This window comes from Phacochoerus africanus, chromosome X (genome assembly GCF_016906955.1).
Source record: "Phacochoerus africanus isolate WHEZ1 chromosome X, ROS_Pafr_v1, whole genome shotgun sequence".
In the NCBI taxonomy this organism is placed as follows: Eukaryota; Metazoa; Chordata; class Mammalia; order Artiodactyla; family Suidae; genus Phacochoerus; species Phacochoerus africanus.
In genome coordinates this window covers 991,508-1,018,030 of record NC_062560.1, presented here as the reverse complement: position 1 = coordinate 1,018,030, position 26,523 = coordinate 991,508, and the positions used below count along the sequence as shown (strand labels likewise).

Below are 26,523 nucleotides of genomic sequence, written 5' to 3'. Positions count from 1 at the left end.
ATGTTTATTAATTTAAAATAAATTTAATGGTGTCGAAAATTTACGTGTAAACATATAATATCTTTTTTCTGTTTTCTGCGCACCCATGGCAAAAGGAAGTTCCCCAGGCTAGGGTTCGAATCCACACCACAGCTGCAATGCTGGAGCCTTAACTCACTGCACCACAGCAGGAACTCCTGTCATAATATACTTTATGTGTTATATGGAACGTGTTTGGTAGATACTGAGTTTTTATATAAACTACATGTTGTATACAGTTTATGCATAATACTATTTGTTTATGTAATTTATAATTGTACATTAATGAACAGCAATGTATTAAGCTCCCACTTGATGGCAAGCACTGTACAAACCAAGGCATGTGATTCTGATGCTTCAGATATGTCACAAGTCCCAAACCGAGCATCTAAGGTGGGGGAACAGGAGCGCAGACCCTTTGTTTTTCTGTAAAGAAGTGCCAAAGGCTTCCGAGGGCATGAGGGTGGGTGAGGGGTCCCTAGGTCAGGGGGGCTTCTAAAAACAGGCTCCTGGGTATTGGCTGGGTGTCTGGTACGTGCAGGTCACACCGTCCCACTAAATGCTGTTCATGAAATAAATGCGATGATGCCCTCTTCCCAGCAAGGAGGAAACAGAGGCTCTCCAGGGTCCCCCAGATTGTGAGAGGGGGGGTCACTCTGAACCCAGGCTTCTCCTTGGGGTATGCGTCTTTGCTTTCTTCTTTTGCCTTCTCTTCCTGAGAAGGCAGCGGTGTTTGTTGTTCTTTTGAAAGCCGTTCTCTCAAAGGCTGCGCACCGGTGGATGGCAGCTCTGATTTCCGCTGTTAAATGGGGAACCTGCTTGCCCACTGTGTCCTATGCAGCAATTTGCAGCGCGAACGACACTGTGAGACAGTCACAGTGGATGGAACCCGCAAGACAGACAGTCGTCCTCATGTGGGAAATGTTCAGACAAAGTCCTTTTACATTTTGGAGCAAACTTTCCCTCCCTGGGAGGCTCCCCGGAAACAGAAAAAAACAAAGTTCCCTCGGACCTGCAGCCTTAATTCTTTGTCCTGGGGGGCCAAAGCGCATGGCTCTCTAAATCGGACACGGACTGGGAGGAGGACGAGGGGTCACTGCCGGGATTGCATGGCAAAGGCAAAGAGATTTTGCAGGTGTCACTGAAGTCCTTTATCCACGGAGTCGAGCTAACCTCGTGGAAGAGCCTCCCGGGTGGGCCTGGCCTCATCAGGTGTCGAGCTCAGCGTGCTTGGAAGCAGCAGAGACACAACCCGGTGGCCTCGAGGAAGCAAAGTACCTGGCGGGAAAAGAGTACTTGGCAGGGGTGCAAAGGTGGCTTCTGGGAGATGACAATCTCTGCTCCAGCACAAGACACTGAATTCTTCCAACAGCCACGGAGCGTGGAAGAGACGCCTCCCCCCAGCCCTGATTTCAGCCTGGTGACCCTTTAGCAGAGAACCCATCACCTCCTGCCTGGATCCCTGCCTTACAGAACCTGCGACGTGGTAAATGGGTGTGGTTTGCGGCCTCTACCTGTGGAGTCCTTTGTTACACCTCGGTGGGTAGCAGATTCACCTGGAATGAGCACACGGGAATGCATGCCTTAACCACAGAAAAGCCTGCCTTTCCACCCCGCGCAGAAAATGAAGGCCTTTCTGCGCTTCGCTAAGCAGCTGTTTTCTTTTCATCCCTTCGTGCGTTTCCTAAGGCTGCTGCAAGATGTTTCCCGCAACAGAGAAGCTTAAACAACAGCAATGTGCCCCCTCCCAGTTCTGGAGAGCAGAGGTCTGAAATCAGGGTGCGGGCTGGCTGGGTTCCTCCTGCGGGCTCCAAAGAGGGGTCTTCCCAGGCTTCTCCCACAGGTCCCGGCGGTTTGCTGGCAATTGCTGGTGTCCCTGGGCTGGCAGTATCCTGTGCTGTCTTCACCGTCACAGGACCGCCCTTCCTGTGGGCGTCTGCCTCTGTGTCTCTTATTTTCCTAGGGAGCGGAGAACCCCATCAGCTCCCATTAGACTAGACCCATCCTACTCCACGGTGACCTCATCCTAATGTAACTAATTACGGCGGACCTGGGTACCCAGGTCCCGGCTGGATGGAGGCATTCTATGAGGAACCCCAAGAATTGAGATCAGGGAGCTCCCGCTGTGACTCTGCGGGTTAGGAACAACATAATACCCGTGGGGATGTGGGTTCAATCCCTAGCTTCAGTCAGTGGGTTGAGGCTCCAGAAGCTCTGGCATAGGTCACAGATGCGGCTCGGATCCTGTGTTGCCGTGGCTGTGGCATAGGCTGACAGCCGCAGCTCTCATTCAACCCCTAGCCCTGGGAACTTCCATATGCCTCGTGTGCCCCCCCCCCCCAAGGAAAACAGAGCAGAACAAAACAAAACAAAGAATTGATATAAGCAAAACTGAACATCTGGTTCTGAACCCAGAGCTGATCCCTCTCTGGCTTCCCTGTGATTCAGAGAATTCCCTCCAGGTTAGACACCTTCCCTGCTCTGCATTGGCATTCCTTTCACTTTGAGCCATATCCAGAGACCCCCATTAATCTATCCCTACAAGAAAAATACCTAGTGCAAGCTTGTGGTCAATAAATGTATGGATATGTGTATGCATGCATCTGTCTATCCGGCTATCCATCCATCCACCTACAAATGCACGCACCCGTCTATCCACCCTCTTATCCATCCATCCGTCCTTCCACTCGCCCACCCATCCATTTCTCCACCCCATTATTCATCTATCCATTGGCCCATCCACCCACCCATCAACCCATCCACCCATTCCCCAATTCATCCATCTGCCCAACTCCCCATCCACGTCCTCCATCCATCATCCATCCATCCATCCACCCTCCCAGTTCATTCATCTTCACAATGATGCATGCACCTACTACTCATCCAACCGTCCATTCATTTATCCATCTGTTCAACCATCCATCCATCCATCCATCCTTGTATCCCTCCATCCATCTGTACTTCCAGTCACCCACCCATCCATTCATCCACCCCACTATCCATCTACCCGTTGGCCCGTCCATCCACTCATCCAACAATCCACCCATCCACCCATCCATGTGTCCATTCACTCTCCACCCTTTCATCTGTCTGTCTTTCCAACCATCCATCCATCCATCCATCCACCCACCCGCCCACCCATCAAATGTTCTACCCTCCCATCCACTTGTCAGCCTATCTGTCCATGCATCCATCCACCCACCCATCCTTCCATCCACCCACTCACCCACCTTGCCATCTGCCCTTTGACCCTCCTACCAATATAGCCATCCCTCTCTCCATCCATCCACACCTCAAGACTTTATGCAAGACTACTCTGTTCCACCAGGTGGCGCACCCACCTCCTTGATGAACCCTTCTCTTGGGAGCTCTGCCATATTGATTCTCTGGTCTGGTCTTGAAGCCAAGGTCTGGAGGGTCCCGCCTCCTCAGCAAATACATCAGCCCAGTGGTTCTCCATGAATGGTGCCTTATTTATGAAATCCGCCATGTGCCACTCAGTCTCTTATTGGTCAATTCTTCATTTATTCCCGAACTTTTAATGCCATTTCTTGCGCCATGAGCAGCAGGGTAAAAATAAAAAGGCACCTTGCAAGTTGCAGGTGGTGCGGGAAAGGCATGCTCTCCTCTGCTTGTGTTGCGGCCATAAATTAACCTGCTTTTAGAAAGGAAATTCAACAAAATCTATCAATGGTCATTTCTAATGTGCCCACATTCTTTCTGAGATTTCCGTCTCAATGTTAGTAATTCATCCTACAGGATTATTCCCCGTATATATAAAAAAGTGTATGTGCAAGTTATATTGCAAATTATATATACACACACACACAGCATGTATATATAACATGCATATATATAGTCCCTGTAGGTATAAAAGGATTATGTGTGGTTAATGCCTCTGGCTGCATTGTGAGACCTATGAACTTGAACATAGTCCTGATGCACACATATAGAGTGCTGAGTCAGCCACTACAGTAACCCCTGTGCTGAGTCAGACCCAGCAGTACTCATGCAACAGGATGCAGTGTTCCATGGAGACCTCACGGTGCAGCACTGGTGTGATGACAGGGTTTTCTTTTGCTTTTTTTGCTTTTTTTTTTTTTAGGGCTGAATCTGTGGCATATGGAAATTCCCAGTCAAATAGGAGCTACAGCTGCCAGCCTGCAACACAGCCACAGCCATGCCAGATCCAAGTCCCCTCTGTGACCTACACCACAGCTCACGGCAACGCCAGATCCTCAACCCACGGAAGGGGGCCAGGGATCGAATCTGCATCCTCGTGAATACGAGTTGGGTTTGTTACCCCTGAGCCACAGTGGGAACCCCTGATGATATGGTTTTCAACAGTGACTTCAGACGGCGGGATCAGCAGCTTGGGGCGGGGGCACTGCCGCAATGTCGAAGATGGAGGAAGGAGGAGGGTGGGTTAAAGGGCTCAGAGCTTGGTCAAGGATGTCTGGTTGGATTGCAGGGGTCAGGGATGCTGGGATGAGAGTGCCTGCAAGCTCCCTGGCTCTGGCCACCAGGGGAGATGGAGGACATGACCAGGGAAAACCAGCAGGAGAAAGTGGAGTTTGCAGTAGCAGGGAGGCAGGTGGTCCAGTAGGGCTGAGTTAGCTTGGAGGTGCCTGCAGCCTTAATGGAACTGTCCTGTAAGGTCAGGAGCCCAGGGTGAGTCTAGAAGCAGGAAAAGCCATGATACAAGCTGTGCATCCCCAGGACAGAAAGAGAATAAACTGGGCACCATGCATCCATCCATCTTTCCACCAATTCATCCATCAACCCATCCATTAATCCATCCATCCATCTACTTACCCATCTGCCCAACTATCCACCCACCTACTACTTGCCCATCCATCCATTCATCTACTCATCCATCCATCTATCCATTCCCTAATTCATCCATCCATCCATCCCCCAATTCAATTATCCATCCATCCATCCATCAATTCAATTATCCATCCATCTATCCATGCACTCATCCATCCACCTATCCATCCCCCAATTCATCCATCTATCCATCCATCCACCAATTCAATTATCCAGCCAGCCAACCAGCCATCTCTTATTTCATCCATCCATCCATCCAGCAGTTCCATTATCCATCCATCCCTCCATCGATCCATCCATCGATGTCAGCATCCATATGTGACAATATGCATGGACTATTGTCCACCAGGGAAACTCACCCAAGCCCTGACACCCAATTGTATTGGTACCCAACCACCTACTCTACATGTGTCTGCCCTTTCATCTCCAGCCCCTTCCAGAGGTTCAGAATAATAACGTACATAGTCTCCATCTGCTCTTGGAGTTTGGAGCTGATCTGGCCGAAGTCCGCATAGCACAAACCACATCTTTAAATGGTCCAGTGAGCAAAGACCACCCCCCTGCCCCATGAAAGCAGGACACTGCAAGGGCCTGGAAGTCACCTCTCAGAAGCAGAGGGCAAAGAAAAACATCTCTTCAGGTCAGCTTAAGTCTTCACTAGACAAAAACAAGGTGCAGAAGTGCCACAAGGCAGGGTGGTGCTTGGAAGGAAGATGTGAAAGCCTGGGGCTGCCCGGGTGGGGTCCCCAGAGGAGAACAGAGCAGAGCTTTAAGGGCGGGCCCATGGGGCTTGCTGGAGGAAGTTGAGAGGACCTGGCCTCCCGGTGCAGAGAGGTGTCCTCCACACCAAACGCGGGCAGCAGTGGCCAAGTGTGGTTCTGGCACTGTCCACGGGGAGCTCACCCAGCCCTCAAGGGGGCTCCCCAGGAGAACGAGGTCCTGGCAGGTCTGGGCCAGGCTGAACCAGACAACCAGCCGTCGTCACCACCCAGGTGGAGGCTGTGGTTACCCTTCCACCCCCACCACATAAAGATTGATTTCATCCGCCACTTCCCCCTGCCTACGTGGCCTGTCACACAATTGTAGAGACGTGCATGTTTCCTGGAGTGGAAGGTCGATTAAGTGAGTGAGGGCCCTCGTGTCTGCAGACATGGACCGCGCTTTCAGCCTGCTTGTCCCCACCTGTAGACCCAAGTCAAGTGTCTTTTGTGTCTTCTCCGCAGTTTCTCAATAGCGACCCTTCCACCTTCATGTGCCTTTGCCCCCACATCTGCATCGTTAGTGCTGTTTTTTTTTTTTTTTGTAAGGAATTGGACCTGCATCCCCCTCCAACCCTCGGGAAGGAACTGTATTATGGGTGTGGTTCTCTCGGGGCCTTCATCCCACCCACCTTTCATTAGAAAATGATCCTCTTGGAGCTTCCGTGCGGAGACGCAGAAACCCAGGGCGTGCTCAACAGGAGAAAGAAGCCACCTAGTCACTGGCAGTGGGCTGGACGTGAGGTCACAGGGACCGAAGATCTGTGTCCAGCTCTGCTAAGGATGAGATCCTGAGAATCAGACCACCTTCCTGAGAAAGCATCTAGGGTATCACCATTGTTTATCTGACAACCAGGGAGGTTGCTAAGCAACGGGGCAAGGATTTTTCATTGAAAAACATAACCCGATGAGAGGAATGCTGGTTCCCGTGATGCAAATTCCGGGAATTCACTAGATGTCAACGCACAAGAGATGTTTTAAGGAGATAAGCCATGGGGGTGGGGGAAGATCTTGCTTCCTATGTGAGAAGCAGCAATCAGATGTTGTTACGATCAGATTAGACAGTTGTCTCAGAACAGGAGGTAAAGACACGGAGCTGAGGTAAGAAGAGCCCCTCCCTTCATAGAAAGGAACGGTTTCTCACCAACGCCTCACTTTTGCTCCGTAGGGTAACTGGGGTGTGATTTGGAGCGGAGGGTAAGGTGCCTGGCCGTGGTCAGCAGAACCGGGAAGAAGCTCAGCCTCCAGAGCAAACTCTGCGGGGACGGGCCAGCTGCAAGGTTCCAGTGACAGGTGGCAGTGGGGAGAGGCCCAGGACAGTGGTCCCCGTCAGGGGCTTCTAACAAGTGAGGTTTGCCAGGGAGACCCAGAGCCCAGTCCTGAGAGGTCAGTGAGACAAGGACTCACCCTCAGGCACTGGGTCTCCCTCTGGGGTGGGACCCTGATGTTAGGGCAGGGAGGGTTGCAACGATTGAGAATCCTAGCGACCCATTAGCTGAACCAGGGTCCAATGCCAGAGCACTGCCACCTTTGTCCTCTCCACCCATCCATCCACCCACCCACTCATGCAACCATCCATCTATCCATCCACCTATCCATCCATCCATCTATTATCCATTCATCCACCCACCCATCCACCCACCCAACCATCCATTCACCCATTCATCTGTGTCATCCATGTGCCCATCCATCCATTCATCCACCCATCCACCCACCCACTCATCCATCCATCCATCCAAAAATCTACCCACCCACTCATCCATCCATCCATTCACCCACCCGTCCATCCACCCACCCACCCATCCGCCCACCCATCCATCCGCCCACCCACCCATCCACCCACCCACCCATCCACCCACCCATTCATCCATCCACCCACTCATCCATCCATCCATCCATCCTCCATCCATCCATCCAACAATCCACCCACCCACTCATCCACCCACCCACCCATCCACCCACTCATCCATCCATCTAACAATCCACCCACCCACTCATCTATCCATCCATCCATCCATCCATCCATCCATCCATCCATCCAACAATGCACCCACCCACTCGTCCATCCACTCATCCACCCACCCATCCATTCATCCACCCACCCATCCACCCACCCACTCATCCATCCACCCATCCATCCATCCATCCATCCACCCACCCACTCATCCATCCATCCATCGATCCATCCAACAATCTACCCACCCACTCATCCATCCACCCATCCATCCATCCATCCATTCACCCACCCATCCATCCACCCACCCATTCATCCACCCACCCACTCATCCATCCCCATCCCATCCATCCATCCATCCACCCACCCACTCATCCATCCACCCATCCATCCATCCATCCATTCACCCACCCATCCATCCACCCACCCATTCATCCATCCACCCCCCTCATCCATCCATCCACCCACCCACCCACCCATCCATCCACCCACCCACCCATCCATCTATCCATCCAACAATCCACCCACCCACTCATCCACCCATCCACTCACCCACCCATCCACCCACTCATCCATCCATCCAACAATCCACCCACCCACTCATCTATCCACCCACCCACCCATCCATCCATCTAACAATCCACCCACCCACTCATCCACCCACCCATCCACCCACCCACCCATCCATCCATCCATCCATCCATCCATCCAACAATCTACCCACCCACTCATCCATCCACCCATCCATCCATCCATCCATCCATCCATCCACCCACCCACTCATCCACCCACCCACCCATCCACCCACCCATTCATCCATCCACCCACTCATCCATCCATCCATCCATCCTCCATCCATCCATCCAACAATCCACCCACCCACTCATCCATCCACCCACCCACTCATCCACCCATCCACCCACCCACCCATCCACCCACACATCCATCCATCTATCCACCCATCCACCCACCCACCCACCCACTCACCCATCCATCATCATCCACCACCCATTCATCCATCCATCCACCTGCCCAGCCACCCATCCTCTCTACATTTTTACTGCCCTAACTGTAATGAATGAACACTCATCAAAAAACACTCAAACTCTCCTTCACCATCTCATTTTCAGCTGAGAGTTTTGCCTCATCTGACACAATTCTCCTGACCATCAACCTCTCATAGTGATGAATGAACTTCACCTCGCTGGCCTCGTCCTTGTTGCAAATGGTAACGTTTAGTTCACGGTGGATGTTCGTGTCCCTTTTTGTCGTGGTCCAGGATCATGTGACAGGATCACTGTGACCTTGATGCCTGAATTGGGGTGCACTTGGCAAACACAGGGAAACCCTCCCCCGTCCTGCCAGGGTTTTTTCCCCCACAACCCACCTCGGTCACCCCACCTTGCTCAGAGGTGGGGCTCAGAGGTGAGCTTCTGTAAACTGTCAGGTCACCACAGAGAGAGGGTGGGTGGGGCTGGCTTTTCGTTTCCTGCCCTCTTCCTGTTCCATTTTCACCTCACCTCTCACCACGCCTCATGCAGCCACGGTGACGAGTCTGACACTCAGAATTCCAGGGGTGTTTAGGGCCAGGACAGGTGTCTGCTGCCATGTTCCCCGTGCCCCCTCCCCAGAGGGGGCTCTGCCCCTGCCATGCCAGGAGCCCCATGCCTGGTCTCTCTGCAAACAAGCCAGTTACCTAGCACCCACTGCTTCTCCCTCCTGTCCTGGGCTGCTGCAGAAACAAACACAAGCGAGCTGTACGAGTATGTTCCTTGCACGTGGAAGGCTGCGAGGCTGAGATTAGCTTGCACAGCGGGACAATGGCATTAGCTGGATCTGCTCGTCGCCCGGTCCAAATACGCACACCACCTTCCCGCTGGAAGGCTTGGCCGCGGAAAGTTGGCACGGTCCTCGAGATCAGAGGAGCAGGCGTGGCTCATGATGAACCCCTCGCAGCCTGGGTGTGAAACAGACGCGCACCGCAGCCTCTGTCTGTGTCTCCGTGGAGGCGGCAGGAAGAGCTCAGCCACCTGCCACATGCCAAAAGCCCATTCTGGCCAAGCTCACCCCCTTTTCCTTATGCTTCCAGGGGTGACTGTGTCCCTGGACACACAGCGCTGGAAAATCTGCCTCCAAAAGGATGGCCTGGCTGCAGGATTGAGGTTCCCCCAGGGACCAAGCCTGGGTCCTGTCCCAGACGGTTACCCACGCATCTGTGGCATCTTGTTGCTGTCTACACACACCAGCCGACACCCAGACTGCCAAACCAGACCAGACCCCAACTTGTCAGGCTGTGGCGGCTGACCAAGCGGCCAGCCCTTCTGGGTCCATGTTTGGGATGCGCCTCGGAAAGGAAGAGCAGGAGCTCCCTGGGGGCTCAGGACCTGGCCTTGTCACTGCTGTGGCTCGGGTCACTGCTGTGGCTTGAGTTCCATCCCTGACCTGGGAAGTTCTGTATGCCACAGGTGCAGCCAAAAAGGAAAAAAATAAATAAATAAATAACAAAAATAAAAGAAAGAAAGGAAAAACATCGGCCCAGGGCACAAAATGCCACACAAGCCATTCGCAGGAGCCCCTGGAGGTTTGTAAAGATTTGCCGCCTGGTTCCTGGAAGTTGCATCAGGCGGAGAGCCTGCACGGTCCTGCCAGGGTCCTTGGCCCAGGCCCCGTTTGGCGGAATCCTGTATGACTGCCAAGGGGCTTCAGGATTGCAAACGAGGGCCCTCCCCACCCCCGTGCTGCTCTCTAAGCAGAGGGCTCAGTTCTTTAGAATGAGGTGTTTTTCTTTTCTGGCCGCCCTGCAGCATATGGAGTTCCCGGGTCAGGGATCAGATCCAAGACGCAGTTGCCACCTGTGCCCCAGCTGCTGCAACACTGGGCCCTTAACCCAATGTGCCAGGCCCAGGATGGAACCTGCCTCCTGGCGCTGCAGAGACGCCACGGATCCCACTGCACCACCGTGAGAAATCCGGCATGATTCCTTATGGAGGTGAGATTCCCATAACTTAAAACTGCATCGTTTCTTTATTCCTTTGGCTGTGGCACATAGCAGCTTGATAGGGGATCTTGGTTCCCAGACCAGGGACGGAACCCGGGCTCCAGTAGTGACAGTGCCAAGTCCTAACAACTAGACCACCGGGGAACTCCACCATAAAACCATCTTAAAATGTAAAATAGGAGTTCCCGTTATGGCTCAGCGGTAACAAACCCAACCAGTATCCGTGAGGCTTCGGATTTGATGCCTGGCCTTGCTCAGTGGGTTAAGGATCCTGCGTGGCTGTGGCTGTGGTGCAGCCTGGCAGTTATAGCTCCAATTTGACCCCTAGCCTGGGAGCTTCCATATGCTGCAGGTGCGGCCCTAAAAACACAAAAAATAATAATAAAACGAAAAATAAAGTGGGACTTAGTACACTGACAATGTTGTGTGACCGCCACTTCTCTCTGTTCCAGAAGATTCTCAGGAGATCCCGACCCCATGAGCAGCCACTCCCTCTCTCTCTCCCCCAGCTCCTCCCATCACAAACCCACTTCCTGTCTCTGTGGACTTGCCTATTCTGGACGTGTCCTATCCACGGAATCTCACACTGTGTGTCCTTCTGGGTCTGGCTTCCCCCCTGAGCATTGTGGGTTCAAGGTCCCTCCACGTGGCAGCCTATGTCCACGCTTCCCTCCTCTTCATGGCAGAGGCAAAATCCACAGGAAGTCACCCCAAGGAAAGAAAGCCGGTGAGCTTTATTTTAAAGACAGGTGCCTGACATTCTGCAGGGTTTTTTGTTTATTTGTTTGCTTGGGGTTTTTTTATTGCCACACCCATGGCATATGGAAGTCCCCGGGCTAGTGGTTGAATCAGACCTGCAGCTGCTGGTCTATACCACAGCCACAGCAACAGCGGATCTGAGCTGTGTCTGCAAACCACACCACAGCTCACGGCAACGCTGGATCCTTAACCCACTGAGCAAGGCCAGGGATCGAACCCACATCCTCACAGATACCATGTCAGGTACTTAACATGCTGAGTCACAGCAGGAACTCCTCTGCTGATGTTTTAAACTGGGCTTGTTTTCAGTAAACATTCTGAGAACCTGGGTGGGGCTGGGCACATCCCCTTAACCGTTTCCGAGCAGCCCATGTGCCTGTGGGTGGGGCAGTGCGGGCTCTCCTGGGACAGAAAGCTGCCCATTTAACGGAGACTGGAGACTCCCTCACTGGCCATCTCGTCCCCCTTCGTGTGGTCCCTCATTCAAAACACGGTGATGGTGACAGTGTCGCTAAAAGAATGCTCTGCCGGGGGTCACACAGGGACAGACCGAGAAGGACAGTGTGGGCAGACCCTCCCCCTCCGAGAGCAGAATTCTCAGCCTCAGACTTGCCCATGTGGGGGCTGGGGGACTCTGAGGGGGGCGTCCAGTGCTCAGTGGGGCGTTGGGCAGGGTCCCTGGTCCCCACCCACCACAGGCCGAGGCCCCCCTCGTCCGTAATTACAAGCAAAACGTCCCCATACTTGACCATGTGTGCCCTGGGGGCACAACTGACCTTGGCCATGAGCCGCTGCGATTGATAGAAAGATGACGGACCCATATAGATGTAGAGAGAAGAGGCACACACTTAGACGGTACGCAGCTAAATGAGGTGATGGACAGCCAGGTTGGATGGATGGATGGCTGGACAGGTGGCTAGACAGATGGGTGATACGTGGATATGCATGTGATTAGATGAGAGATGGATGATAAGCTGGTATTGATGCTTGGTTCTTGGTTGATCAATGATAGATTAGACGTGATAAATGGATGACAGATGGATGATCAATCGATATCAGTGATAAATGGACTGATAGACCACGGAGATGGAGGATATATTGATGCATAAATGACCAATCGATCGATGGGCAGGCAGATAGAAGGTAAATGACCGGCCACAATGACCATCGTCAAAACGTCTACAAACGAGAAGTGCTGGAGAGGGTGTGGAGGAAAAAGGAACCCTGTGACACTGTGGGTGGGAATGTCAATTGGCTCAGCCCCTGTGGAAAGCAGGATGGAGATGCTTCAGAAAAACTAAACATAGAACTCCCATCTGATCCAGCAGTCCCACTCCTGGGCATCTCTCCAGAGAAAACCATGATTCGAAAAGACACATGTGCTCCAATGGTCACTGCAGCACTATTTGCAACAGCCAAGACATGGAAACCACCTCAATGTCCATCGACAGAGGAGCAGGTCAAGAAGAGGTGGTCCATAGACACAGTGGAACATTACTCAGCCACGAAAAGGAAAGAAATAAGGGCATTTTTGACAACATGGATGGACCTAGAAATTATCCTGCTAAGGGAAGTCAGCCAACATACAATGAGACGCCAACATCCAATGCTTTCACTGACACGTGGAATCTAAAAAAAGGATACAATGAACTTCTTTGCAGAACAGATACTGACTCACCCACTCTGCAAAACGTATGGTTTCCAAATGAGACAGGTTGGGGGGTGGGGGGAGGCCCTGAGGGTTTGGGATGGACAGGCTGTAAAATTTGGTTGTGATGATTGGTGAGCATCTATAAATGCAATAAAATTCATTAAGTAATAAAAAAATAAAAGAGATGATGATAAATGCTAGACAGTAGATGGATGGAGAGACAACTGCCTAGAGAGATGCACAGACAGATGCAAAGATCAGCGCACACACGCACACGGATAAACAGCTAGATAGATACATACATAGATAGATGCACAGATAGATAACATAGCTTGTTAGAAGATAGACAGACAGGCAGACAGATGCGGTTTTTTGTTGTTTCTGAGCTGCCCAGAGCCAGGAGTCTGAGGAGGAGGGAGGGCAGGAAGGAGGGATGGGTCCCTGCGCCCTGAGCAGCTCTGTCCCTGCCTTGATGAGAGGGGATTGGAGGTGGGGTGGCCAGGCACCGGCCCCAGAGGAAAACCCCAAACCACACGGTGGTGGGTGCCCTCTGTGGGTGGGTCCAAAACCCCCAGGGTGTCTCAGAATTAACCTGATCACCGCACACGACCAGGAGCCAGGGCGGGGCTCAGGGGAAGCCCTACAGCCCCCTCCCTGGCAGGTGAGCCTGGGAGCCGAGGCTTTGGGGGAGCCCCATGGAGAAGGGTGGGGCGGGAGACAGGTTGGTACAGAGATACGGGGCTGGGGGTCCAGAGGCGACCCCGCTGCCTGTCCAGGAGGCCTGGGCTGAGGACCCCTGGGGGGGGGGGTGAGCAGGGGAGATGCAGTCAGTAGGGACCCTGCCCACCCCGCTCCCGGCTCTGCACCCGGCTCTCTCAGTGACATCCCGCTTCAATCTGATGCGCTTACTGCCGTGAATAGACCAGCGCCGAAACGCTGCCCAGGCCGAGGGCTGTATTTCACTCACATCTTCTAATTTCCCCCTAACGTCCTGCTTCTGTCTCAGGACCCCATCCAGGGCCCCCCATCCAGGGCCTCTCATCTTTGGGGGGACCTCTGTGCTGGGCCACTTCCTCAGATAGCTCTTGTTTCTGGGGACCTGGTCAGCTTTGGGGGCTGCTGGGCAGCGGTTCTGCGGGATGATTCTCTGCTGGTTTTCTTCTTTTTTGCTTTTCTTTTCAGGGCCGCACCTGCAGCATGTGGACGTTCCATGGAGCTGCAGCTGCCGGCCTACACCGCAGCCACAGCAACGCAGGATCCGAGCCCCCTCTGCCGCCCATGTCACAGCTCGTGGCAACTCGGATCTCTAACCCACTGAGCGAGGCCAGGAATCGAACCCGCGTCCTCTCAAAGGCTTAACCCTTAACCCTCTGAGCCCCAATGGCAACTTCAAAATGGCTCCAGCTTTGGTTGAACTTGGCCCTGAGTTTCTGGAAGGTCTCATGCTGTGGGGACAACGCCTCCTGCGTCCCCGTCCAAGAGTCCCCCTGCAGAGCTTGCTGTGTCCCTGCCTCTGGTGGCCAAATCCTCGTCCTAGATCCCCAGGCTGCCTTAGGTCCCCTGCGGGGAGGATGGGAGAGGCAGACAACCTTTCTGAGGACACGCCCCCCCCCCCCCCCCCCGCCGCGGGGAGAGGCAGCCTCTGCTGTGCAGGTGAACTTAGCCTTGGGAAGCCCCTCCCCCTCAATCCACTTCCTCAGAATGCTCTGGAAAACATCAGCAGGTCAGCCTCCAACCGGGTCCTGCGGTTCATACATCAGGGCCCCAGACTTCACAGGCTGGCACTCTCACACCCGGGGGTGGGCAGTCTCAGGGACCCGGACCGTGGGGTCACCATGGTGACGTCAGGGCAACTGCAAGCCTCACCTCCTCAGGGTTGAAACGTGTCCCCTCCTGCGATGCTTGTCCTGGGGACAGGACCTTATTAGGAAACAGGGTCTTTGCAGGTGTGAGGAAGGGAAGGGTCTGAGAGGAGGTCCTCGTGGATGAGGGGGGCCCTCCCTCCAAGGACAGTGTCCTCCTAAGAGGCACAAGAGGAGACCCAGACGCAGAGCAGAAGCCACGGGAAGACGGAGGCGGAGATGGGAGGGAATCCCCAGAAGCTGGAAGAGGCAGGAAGGACCCTGCCCTGGAGCCTCTGGAAGGAGCGCAGCCCTGGGACCTCTTGACCTCAGACGTCTGGTCTCCAGGATGGGCGGGGGGGTGCCCCTGTGGTTTTAAGGTGTCTAGCTCGTGGCCAGCTGCCGAAGGTGCCAGAGACACTAGTATTATCTAAAGTGTGCAAGCTGTGGCGTCTTTGGGGTGTTGAGAACTCGGGGGCCTGGAGCCCCCAGGGGCAGGGCTGGGCCTGGCGGGTGAGGGTTCGCGCTCTGCAGTGACCTTGGCCGCAGCCCACACAGATGCCCTAGGTCCATTCGGGCCCCGGGCGTCCTACGGACCCGGGGTTTGCTTTCGGTTTTGAAATCGACGTGGCCGTTTCCCAAACCTCCCCAGGAGGCTCAGAGCAGGGACGGGGCCTCAGTGGCGGCGGGAGTGGAGGGGACACACACACGTTCTCAGAAAAATCCAAGGTGCTCCACTGACTTCGTATCTGTTGTCAGTTTCACTTTTCGTTTTTGTTTCCAGAGAAACCATTCCCAGAGCCCCTGTCACCTCCACCTGCTCTCTGACTGCGGGGCAGGGGGCGGGGGCCACGGGGAGGCTCGGGGGCCCTGGGGCAGGGGCGTCTGTTTCATTTCTTTTGTTTTTAACTTCAATGAAATCCACAAAGCCTATGATTGACCCCTTTCAAATGTGCCTCCGGGGGTACCGACTGCACCCATGAGGCTGTGTAACTGCCACTCTGTCTGGTTCTAGATCCTGATGGGGTCAAGGAGACCCCGTCCCCTCAGCAGTCTCTCCCCTCTTCCTCCCTGGCCCCTGGCACCATGAACCCACTTCCTGTCCCTGTGTATTGGCCTGCTCTGCGTGTTTCCTACCAAGGGAGTCCCATACGCTGCGTCCTTCTGGGTCTGGCTTCTCTCTCTGAGCATCGTGGGTTCCAGGTCCATCCACATGGCAGCCTGTGTCTGAGCTTCACTCCTTATCATGGCTGAGGCATGGTCCATGGTGTGGATGGACCCCATGCTGTTTATCCATCCATTCATCCATCTGTCCTTCTGCCCATCCATCCGTCTGTCCATCCATCCATCCATCATCCATCCATCCATCACCCATCCATCCATCCATCATCCATCCATCCATCATCCATCCATCCATCCATCCATTCATCATCCATCCATCTATGCATCCATCCATCCATCCATCCATCCATCCATCTATCCATCCATCCATCCATCCATCCATCCATCTATCCATCCATCCATCCATCCATCATCCATCATCCATCCATCATCCATCATCCATCCATCATCCATCATCCATCATCCATCATCCATCATCCATCCATCCATCCATCTCCATCCATCCATCCATCCATCCATCATCCATCATCCATCCATCCATCATCCATCATCCATCCATCATCCATCCATCCATCATCCATCCATCCATCCATCCATCCATCCATCCATCCATCATCCATCCATCATCCATCATCCATCCATCAGCCATCCATCATCCATCCATCATCCATCCATCATCCATCCATCCATCATCCATCCATCATCCATCCATCCATCATCCATCCATCATCCATCCATCCATCCATCCATTCATCATCCATCCATCCATCATCCATCCATCCATCCATCCATTCATCATCCATCCATCCATCATCCATCATCCATCCATCATCCATCATCCATCCATCCATCATCCATCATCCATCCATCCATCCATCATCCATCCATCCATCATCCATCCATCATCCATCCATCCATCATCCATCCATCCATCATCCATCAATCATCCATCCATCATCCATCCATCATCCATCACCCATCCATCCATCCATCCATTCATTATCCATCCATCCATCATCCATCCATCCATCCATCCATTCATCATCCATCCATCACCCATCCATCCATCCATCCATTCATCATCCATCCATCCATCCATCATCCATCCATCATCCATCCATCCATCATCCATCATCCATCCATCATCCATCCATCATCCATCCATCATCCATCACCCATCCATCCATCCATCCATTCATCATCCATCCATCCATCCATCATCCATCCATCATCCATCCATCCATCATCCATCACCCATCCATCCATCCATCCATTCATCATCATCCATCCATCCATCCATCATCCATCCATCATCCATCCATCATCCATCCATCATCCATCCATCATCCATCCATCATCCATCACCCATCCATCCATCCATCCATTCATCATCCATCCATCCATCATCCATCCATCATCCATCCATCCATCATCCATCCATCATCCATCCATCATCCATCCATCATCCATCATCCATCCATCCATCATCCATCCATCCATCCTTCATCCATCATCCATCCATCATCCATCCATCATCCATCCATCATACATCCATCATCCATCCATCCACCCATCCATCCATCATCCATCCATCCACCCATCCATCCATCATCCATCATCCATCCATCCATCCATCCATCATCCATCCATCATCCATCCATCATCCATCCATCCATCCATCCACCCATCCATCCACCATGCATCCATCCACCATCATCCATGCAACCATCATCCTTCCATCATGCATCCACCCATGTGTGGACACTTGAATTGAGTCCCGTTTGCACCACCAGGAATCCCGCTGCCTCTCTGTATTATTGCCTCTCTCCTCAGTTCATGGGGATGGGTGCCTTTTCTGATGCCCCCAGATGCCCAAGCATGACATACACACCAAGGCCTCACAGGCTGGCCGTGAGCCAGGGCTACAGGGAAGTGAAATGGTTTCCCTGGGCCCCTGTACCCATGACCTTGTTTTTTTCTCTTGAGGTTTCGTTGATGCCAGCCTCTGGAGGGAAACGGCCCGGCCCCGGATGGAGAGGGCCCGATAGGTTGCTGTGGTGTGGGGGGGGGAAAGGGTGTGCCCCTTCCTTTTCCCGCCTGTTCACCCGCCTCTCAGCACCAGCAGGTCCACCCAGGGTGCAGAGAGGCCAGGATGCCACGGGGCAGGGACTCGCCCTCTTGAGGAGCTGGTCTCGGTTTCTGCCAAACTGGTGCCTGGCGTCACTGCCTCTCAGGGTCATGGATGGCTTTGCTCTGAAAGGAGGGTGGACACGAACCGAGTTCAGGCTTGGGACGGTGGCTTGGCTGCTGGGCCTGGTCTCTGTGGGGGGGATGGGGAAACAGGGGCACCTCCATGGCCCCCCACAGGCTTGAGGCACACGCTTACCCCAAACGGCCTCGGCACCTACCCTGGGGGTCCTTCACCCTTGGAGGCAGGTCACACACTTCCCACCCCTCTTCTCCCTCCACCCCCACATGGGAGCCCGGACCCCCATGAGCCGGGACCCCCATAAGCCAGGACCCCCATGAGCCAGGATGGAGAGGAGACCCTCCACCTGCTGGAAAGACCCCGAGTGGACCGCGCCTCTTCGCAGACCCTGTTTCCAACTATGGCCACCTTCACAGGTGCTGGGCTTCAACCCAGCTCCAAGAAATTCTCCAGGAACCTCCACAGCCTCCATCCTCATCAGACGAGGAGAGAGAGTGTATTGTAGGGGCGGCAAAAACCTACGAAAAAGAATGTATCCAAAGCACTTGGCTGTGCAGCGGAAATGAACACACCTATCCATGGGTTACACCGCAGTGGAAAGGGCTGATGGTGGAGACGGAGGGGTAGGGTGGAGAGAGGGCATAGTGATGGTTACAGAGGCGACGGGTAGACGGATAATAGACGGCGGCGACATAAAAGCATGGAAAATGGACAGCGGGCGGAGAGACAAATAATTGATAGGTACAGAGAAGATAAATAGATGCCAGATGATAAATAGATAATAGATACACGAGACAGAAGATAGATGACACGTAATCGATAAGTGGAAAATAGATAAATGTAGCAATAGGAAGATTGATGCTTAATGGCTCTGTGCCTGCAGGCAGGCGGGGTGATGGCTAGACGGATAGATAATAAACCGGCGATAGAAGGAGAAGGTACACGGGTAGGTAATGGATAAGTACAAAATAAACATATAGATATGAAGATAGAGGATCGCTAGGTGATCCAAAATAAAATTAGATGACACGACTGCCTGTCCTGGCTCAGCAGAAATGAATCCGACCAGTATCCATGAGGATGCGGGTTTGATCCCTGGCCTCATTCAGTGGGTCAAGGATCCAGCGTTGCCGTGAGCTGTGGTGCAGGTGTCAGATGCGGTTTGGATCAGGCGTTGCTGTGGCTGTGGTGCAGGCGGGCAGCTGGAGCTCCGATCAGACCCCAAGCCTGGGAATTTCCATGTGCCACATCTGCAGCCCTGAAAAGCAAATAGATAAAATAAAATAAATAAATAAAAGAGAATCAGAGATAGATGATGGCTACAATCTATAGCTTATAGAAGGTAAAGACATGATTGATGGAAAGATGATAGGGTTCCGTTTATCCTCCATGCACTCTAAGTAGAGGACCCCGCTTTCCCAGCGGAACAGTGGTGCCCTCCCTGCTAATTCATCGCCCTGGGACTTCCCACAACACTGTCTCTGAGAGTCAGAACGCGTCTCGGCTTCATCGCCGGCCCTCGGTTCCGCGAGCGCCTTTCCAGCCGCCGCCGCTCGGCCCAGCGCCCCGGCTGTGCCTTCACCTCCGCGCCCGCGCCCCCGCCCGCGGCCCCGCCCCCGCCCCACGACGCGGGGTGACGCCCCAGCCACCCGCTGCCCACTTCCGACGCGGGCAGGCTCTAAAAAGATGCCACGCTATTGCGAGTAGGAAAACACAACGCCACGATCCCACCTGCACAACAGAAACGCACTCGCACACCGTGTGGCTGCAAGAGGTCACCCAGCACGCAGCTTTCGCGTGCAAGGGGAAGTGCATGCGGAGAGCATACCTTCAAAAAACGATTTCTTGTCCTTCCTCAATTTGTCCTTATGATTATGAATATTCAACATTCATAATATTTACAGATTGTTTTCCCTTAGTATCAATTAAAAAAAAAATTTGGAGTTCCCGCTGTGCAGCGCCAGCGCACAGGTTCCATCCCTGGCCCCGCACCGTGGGTTAAAAGATCCAGCGTTGTCGCAACTGTGCTCACAACCGCGGCTCGGATCTGATCCCTTGGCAGGGAGATCAAAAAGGGAAAAAATTTTTTTAATTATAGTTGATTTGCAATGTTGCGCCAATTTCTGCTGTACAGCAAAGCGACCCAGTCATACAAATACATACATTATTCCCAGAGAGAATAAACACCTAGGGTTTTTTTACTTAAAAAATAGTTTACTCATATTATCTTCTTCTAATTTTTTCTTTTCTTAAGTAAAAAGCCCGAGGCATCTGTTCCCTCTAGAATACATTGCGGGTCCCCGCCGGGTGCACCTCCAAGACCCAGGGGCCCTTCCCCCGCCCCCCCCCCCCGTCGCGTCAGAAGCGCATCTGCAGGCAGCAACCCCTCCCAGGGGCGGGAAGGTCTCCCCGCAGCCGCCTGGGGTCGCGGCCGAGCCCCGGGGCCCGGACTCTGGGCGCCGGCTCCCCGCCCCCAGCAGGGCGCGCGCTGATAGGAGGGGGCCGGGGCTCGGCCCAGGGCGGCAGGCGTACACAGACGGTTGCACAGGAAATTTCAAAACGGGTTTCCTCTCCACCTACCCCGAGTGTCCAAGGCGCCGCTGAGCCTGCGAAGTGGCCTTGGGGACTTGGTCCGGCGGGCGTGCAGCCGGCTCGCCATGGATCCTGCGCCGCGAGCCTGGGGGCCGCTCGGGACGCTGGCCCCGGGGCCGTTCGCCCACACAGACCCCGGCTCGCTCAGGGGCCACAGGACGCCGCTTCCTGACCCCCGGCTCTGAAGCACAGCTGCCGCCCTCCGACCCGGTGGCGTCTACACCGCGGACGCGCCCCGCCGCTGCAGCCGCGGCCGGTCCAGGTAAGTTTATGGCCGTTTCCTTATGGACGTGCCTCGTCTGCAACGAGGGAGGGTCGCGGGGAGGGTCTCACGCGAGCTGGGAGCGAGGCTGCGTGCCCTCTCCTCTCCCGGGTGCAGACGGGCTAGAAAATCCTCCAGAAAGGCACGCGCAGCCACGGGCACTGGGCGCGGAGGCGCTGGCCCGCTCCCTCTCGTGCAAAAGCCTCCGGGAACACACCTGCACCCAGGTGAGCCCCGAAGGCGGCGGCGCCCGGGGCCTGAGTCCGGGGGGGCGCTCCGAGCAGCGGACGCCTCAGGCTCGCTCACACGCCCAGCTTCTCGGGGCGTTTTGGAAGCTGAGGCAGACAGTCTGCGGAGCAGGGCCGCCCCACGTGCCGCCTGGCGGCTGCCCAGCGCCACCCGGGCCGTCTGCGCCTCGGGGTCACGCCTGACTAGGAGGAATGACGGAGCGCGTGGTTCTGCTTCCAAACCGAGGAGGGGTTTTTCTCTCCTCGGTCGTGTGGTCGCGTTTGCGCAGCCCTTGTGGTCAGAGGCGGCCCGCACCCCCTGGGGCAGGCGGGGCGAGGGGAGGGGACGCACGGAGCCCGGGCGGGGCCTCGCCGCCGTCGCCTCGGGGTGAGAAGCTGAGCGAGGGGTCCGGCGCCTGGGGCCGGACGTGAGCTCCAAGGGTGCTTTTGAGACGCTGCCGCGCTGCTGCTGCCGACATGGTGATTTTACCTCGTTTGTTCGGGCCTTGCCAAGGCCGGTGTGGATGGAGGGATGGGGTGCGCCCCCTGGACGCGGTCCCCCGAACCCTGGCAGCCCCGCCCCCTCCAGGAGGAGGGACCAGGCCCAGGGAAGAGTCCGGGGTGAGGATGGGGTGTGTGCGCTGGGTGAAGGGAGCCTTGGGGCGGTCCCGGAGGAAAGCTGCAGGGTGAAGGCGGGGCAGGAGGGTGCTGCAGCCCAGGCCAGGCGGAGCCTCGGGGCTGTGTTCACAGCATGGTGTTCACAGTGTCATGGTGCTGGCCTGACACCTAGGGGGCTGAGAAGAGGGAACCCTGGACTTTAACAGCCGTGGTGGGCGGCTGGCCATTGTTTATGCGGGACAGCAGGACCCCAGGACCCCCGACCGAGCGAGGGGGTGCCAGAAGAGAGGGACAAAGCAGGTGCTGGGGCAGGATGGAGGGCCAGGAACACGGGGTCTGGGCACAGCTCTGCCGTGACATGAGTGATGTCCAGGCTGGGTGGTCCTGCCAGGCCTTGTGGGGTGTGGAGCAGCCTCTCCACTCTCCACCCACCAGGTGCCAAAATCTCCCTCTCCCCCAAGTTGGGACCACCGGAAATACTCCCCCCTCCAGGCATTGTCATATGTCATGGGGTCGGAGGGACAAAATCGCCCCAGCCACAAGCCCAGATAGATGATAGATAAATAGATAGATAGATAGATAAGGTATAAATGGCAGGTAAATAGATAAATTAGATGGTCCATAAGTAGGTAGATTGTCCATAGGTAGATGCTGGATAGATCCACTGACCTGAGAGATGGAGAGACCGAAAAGTAGCTGATAGGTGGATAGACAAAGAGGTTACAGATAAATCAGACAGGTGATAGCTGCATAGATGACTGCTGGACAGATGGTAGGGGGGCTGACAGTTGATGGATAGATGAGTAGGTGGTTGATTGGTCCATTTTTGATAGATGATAGGTATACAGATATATAGATGACATAGATGGTGGATGGATCAATAGACAGATGACAGATAATGGGTGGGTGGATAGACAGATAGACGGATAGATGAGTGATGGATGGAGAGAGATGGGAGGGTAGATCGATAATGGATGGATGGATGGGTGGATGGATGATGGATAGACGGATAGACACAGGTGGGGGGATAGATAGATTATGGATGGATGGACAGGTAGATAAATGATGGATGGAGAGACAGAAGGACAGATAGAAGGCTCTCATGGTAAGGAAGGTTTTCTCAACTCAAACCACTGGCAGTTTAGACGAGATAATTTGGGGGTGTCATGCGCCCTGTGGGTACTGAGCAACAGCAACTCTGTCCCCACCCACCAGATATCAGTAGCACCCCCACAAACCATGACACCCCAAACTGTCCCCAGCCATTGTCCAGTGTCCTCTGTGGAGCAGAACGGCCCCCAATTCAGGGCCCCCAAGGAAAGGATGAGAAGGGTCATGGGACGGTGACCCAGGGGGCTGGGCGGAGAAGCAGGGCCCTGTCACATCCCCTGGGTCCTGGGGGGAGAAGCGGGCAGGACCACTTTCTCCCATTTCTTAATCTGAGCTCTGCACTCCTGCCCCTATAACCTAATAATTCCAGGTCAAAAGACCCCGGGACAGGGCACAGAGATGCTGTGTATGGCGTAAGCAGAATACCCCTCAGGCAGCCCATGTCTGGAGGGAAACGGGCCAGGCTTCACCCCCCACCATCCCCAGAAAGGACCTGGCATATGTGTGTGTATGTGTCACCCGCATAGCATGGGATCATCTCATCTGCCCAAGAGCCAGACATTGGCGCCAACAAGTGGCATTTTTACTGACGAAACGGGAACAGTTGGAAGACTGTGGTAACATCCCGTGCTATAAAGGGAACAGAGGAAGTGGGTGGATTGGGAGATGCCTTCTCTCCCAGCCGCCTGGTCACTCGCTGCCATGGGTGTGGCGCATCTGCCGGAATGGGCAGTCTCCTCCGAGGACCTGCGGTGGGAGGCCTGGTCTCCAGGTGTTTGCGTCATATGCACGCGTGCCAGGGTGGGACGGGCTGAGGCCGCTCCTGTTCTCGAGTCCCAGGCAGACCAGCAGGCAGGCGAGGGGTAGGATCAGAGATAACCCCTCAGTCATAGTGACAGGGAACAAAGGGGCAGGGTGCCTGCATGAGCTGTGACCTTGCTGGTAAGGGACAAGAAGAAATCACCATGGGCTCAGTTTGTTGGAGGATGGATGGATGGATGATAGGTGGGTAATAGGTGGATGGATGGATGAGTGGCAGATAGAAGGATAAATAGAGGCATGGATGGATGGATAGTAGATTGATGGGTGGGTAGATGGATGGATGAATGGATGGATAGATGGATTTATGATGAATGGATGGATGGGTGAGTGAGTGGACAAACGAGTGGATGGTTCAAAGAATGGATGGATGAATAGATTGATGGATGACTGATGAATGGATGGATGGATGATGGATGGATGGGTGATGGGTGGATGGATGGATGGGTGAGTGAGTGGATCAATGAGTGGATGGTTGAAAGAACGGATGGATGAATAGATCAATGGATGACTGATGAATAGATGGATAGATGGATGGATGATGGATAGTTGCATGATGAATGAATGGATGGATGATGGGTGGATGGTGGATGATGGGTGGATGGATGGATGGGTGAGTGAGTGGATCAATGAGTGGATGGTTGAAAGAATGGATGGATGAATAGATCGATGGACGACTAGATGAATAGATGGATAGGAGGAAGGAAGAATAATGAATGAATGGACAGATAAAACAGGAGAGAAGGCTGGTTCCCAGTGAATTCCCCCGAAATTGTGTTCGGGGGCAGCTGTAACAAACTTCCACAAACGGAGTGTCTTAAAACACCAGAATTGTGTCCTCTCACATTCTGGAGGCTGGAACTCCAAGGTTCCTGCAGGGCTGGCTCCTTCTAGAGGCACCAGGGGAAGGGCCTTCCTGTCTCTTCCAACCTCTGAGGGCTGCAGGCATCCTTGGCGGGGCCACCTCTCTTCCATGTTTGTGTCCACCTCTATGCAGCCGTCTTCCCTCTGCGTTTCTGCGTCTTCTCTTAGAAGGACGCCAGTCGTCTCGGGTTAGTGAGGGCCCCCCCCAGTGGCTGTTTCTGTGTCTCTGTACCTTCTCTTCTCATGAAGACCCCCGCCGTGGGCACTAGACCACCCTCACGGCTTAACCGACGTCCAGACTTAAATGGCACCTGAATTATGTCTTCAAAGACCCTATTTCCAAGGAAGGCCACCTCCCCGGGTACCGGGCTTCAACACGGCTCAAAGAAATTCTCCGTGAGCCTCGGCGTCGTCCCCCTCGCCCGAGGAGGAGGAGTGCATTGGCTGGCTGGCTGGCTGTGGTCCCCACTCCCGCACCCTCACTAGGTCCTGGACCCGCGCCCCCCAGGTTCTAGGAGGTGGAGCTGCACACACGCCTCCCCCCTCCCTGCGGTCCACCTGCTTCTCCAGCACCTGCCCAGGCCACCTGTGTGCCCTGCTCTGCAGAAGCCATGGGGGGAAGAGAGCTGCTGCCTGCAGCGAGCCTGGGTGGGCTCAGGGACCCCGCTGCTTGGCCGCCCTGCGGGACCCAACTCTCTGTCGTCACCGTGGTGCCGGGGAGGATGCTGAGCAGAGCTGGGATTAGGGTCAAGCCACACAGGGGCTCAAATGCCCAGAAACGCCGTCACTGAAGCAAGTGTCGCTGTGTTGGTTGTTTTCGGGTGTGGCGGTGAACGTCACGTCCCCTAAAATTCCCTGCTGCCAATCCAGGCCAAAGGCATCTAGAACCTTCGTTGTTCTGCCGCCACCACCTCCATCGAATTCTAAAGCGTGTCCGTCAGGACCTTCTCAAAGGCACCCAGCCCGTCCACAGTCTACACCGCCTGCTATGATGACAGCTATTGTTACTATTATTATTATTGCTCTATGCATGGGGATTTTGAGCTTTCTCTCTGATTATTTAAAGCTAAAATAGTATCTAAATAACTATTTAAAGCTAAAACAGTATTTAAAATTTAAATAGTATTTAAATAGTGTTTAAAATGTAAGTATTTAAAGCTAAAGTAGTGTTTAAGTTAAGTGTTTAAACCTAAAATATGAGTTCCCATCGTCGCTCAGGGGTAACGAACCTGATGAGTGCCCATGAGGCCGCGGGTTCGATCCCTGGCCTCGCTCAGTGGCTTAAGGATCCGGTGTTTCTGTGAGCTGTGGTGTAGACCGGCAGCTGCAGCTCTGATTCGACCCCTAGCCTGGGAACCTCCATATGCTGTGGGCGCGGCCTTAAAAGGACAAAATCAAGATAAATACATAAAGCTCCAGCAGCCGTCCACGTGGGGTTGCAACATTCTATGAGGAAGCGAGGGCGGCGTGAGCAGCAGAGGGCGAGGGCACCACAGGCCACTGCATCGTGCCCTTTGAGCCGCGGAGTTGTGACTGCAGTTAACCCAGAAAGGAAAGCAAACTGTCCCCTCCGACACCCCCACTCTTACTTCCTCATCCCAGGCTATAAACACCGTGCGGGCGCATTTGAGCCTCGCGGTCCCTGCAGGTTCTGACTCACCCTCACAGGAAGCCCGCGGAGCGCGCCCTGGAGAGCCCAGCACCCGCGGCCGGTGGCCACGGCTGGCTGGTTTCCTTCCCAATCCCCGGGGCTGGCTCGCTGCTAAACCAGCACCCGACCACCCCGCCCGCTGCCTGTTCTAAACAATCATGCAAATGTGGGTCGGCAGGTTTCTGCACGTGGGGGGTGGGGACGTGGCTTTGAGCAGCATCCTCCCTCCTGCGGCGGTGG

The 26,523-nt window shown here is 54.4% G+C and overlaps 1 protein-coding gene and 1 long non-coding RNA gene across 2 annotated transcripts in view; one reads left to right on the top strand and one right to left on the bottom strand.

The window, feature by feature from the left end:
* Positions 1-171: 171 nt before the first annotated feature.
* Positions 172-20,776, bottom strand: LOC125118183 (uncharacterized). Its single transcript, XR_007132789.1, has 3 exons — positions 20,721-20,776; positions 3,360-3,676; positions 172-1,977 (listed from the first exon to the last, which is right to left on the bottom strand). It is a non-coding gene; the product is annotated as an uncharacterized LOC125118183 (long non-coding RNA).
* Positions 20,777-20,891: 115 nt separating this feature from the next.
* The window catches only part of P2RY8 (P2Y receptor family member 8), a 45,775-nt gene continuing 40,143 nt past the window's right edge, over positions 20,892-26,523 (top strand). Inside the window, exon 1 of the mRNA XM_047764327.1 lies at positions 20,892-20,994. The gene's annotated coding sequence lies outside the window, so the exon portion shown is untranslated. The remainder of the gene's footprint in view (positions 20,995-26,523) is intronic.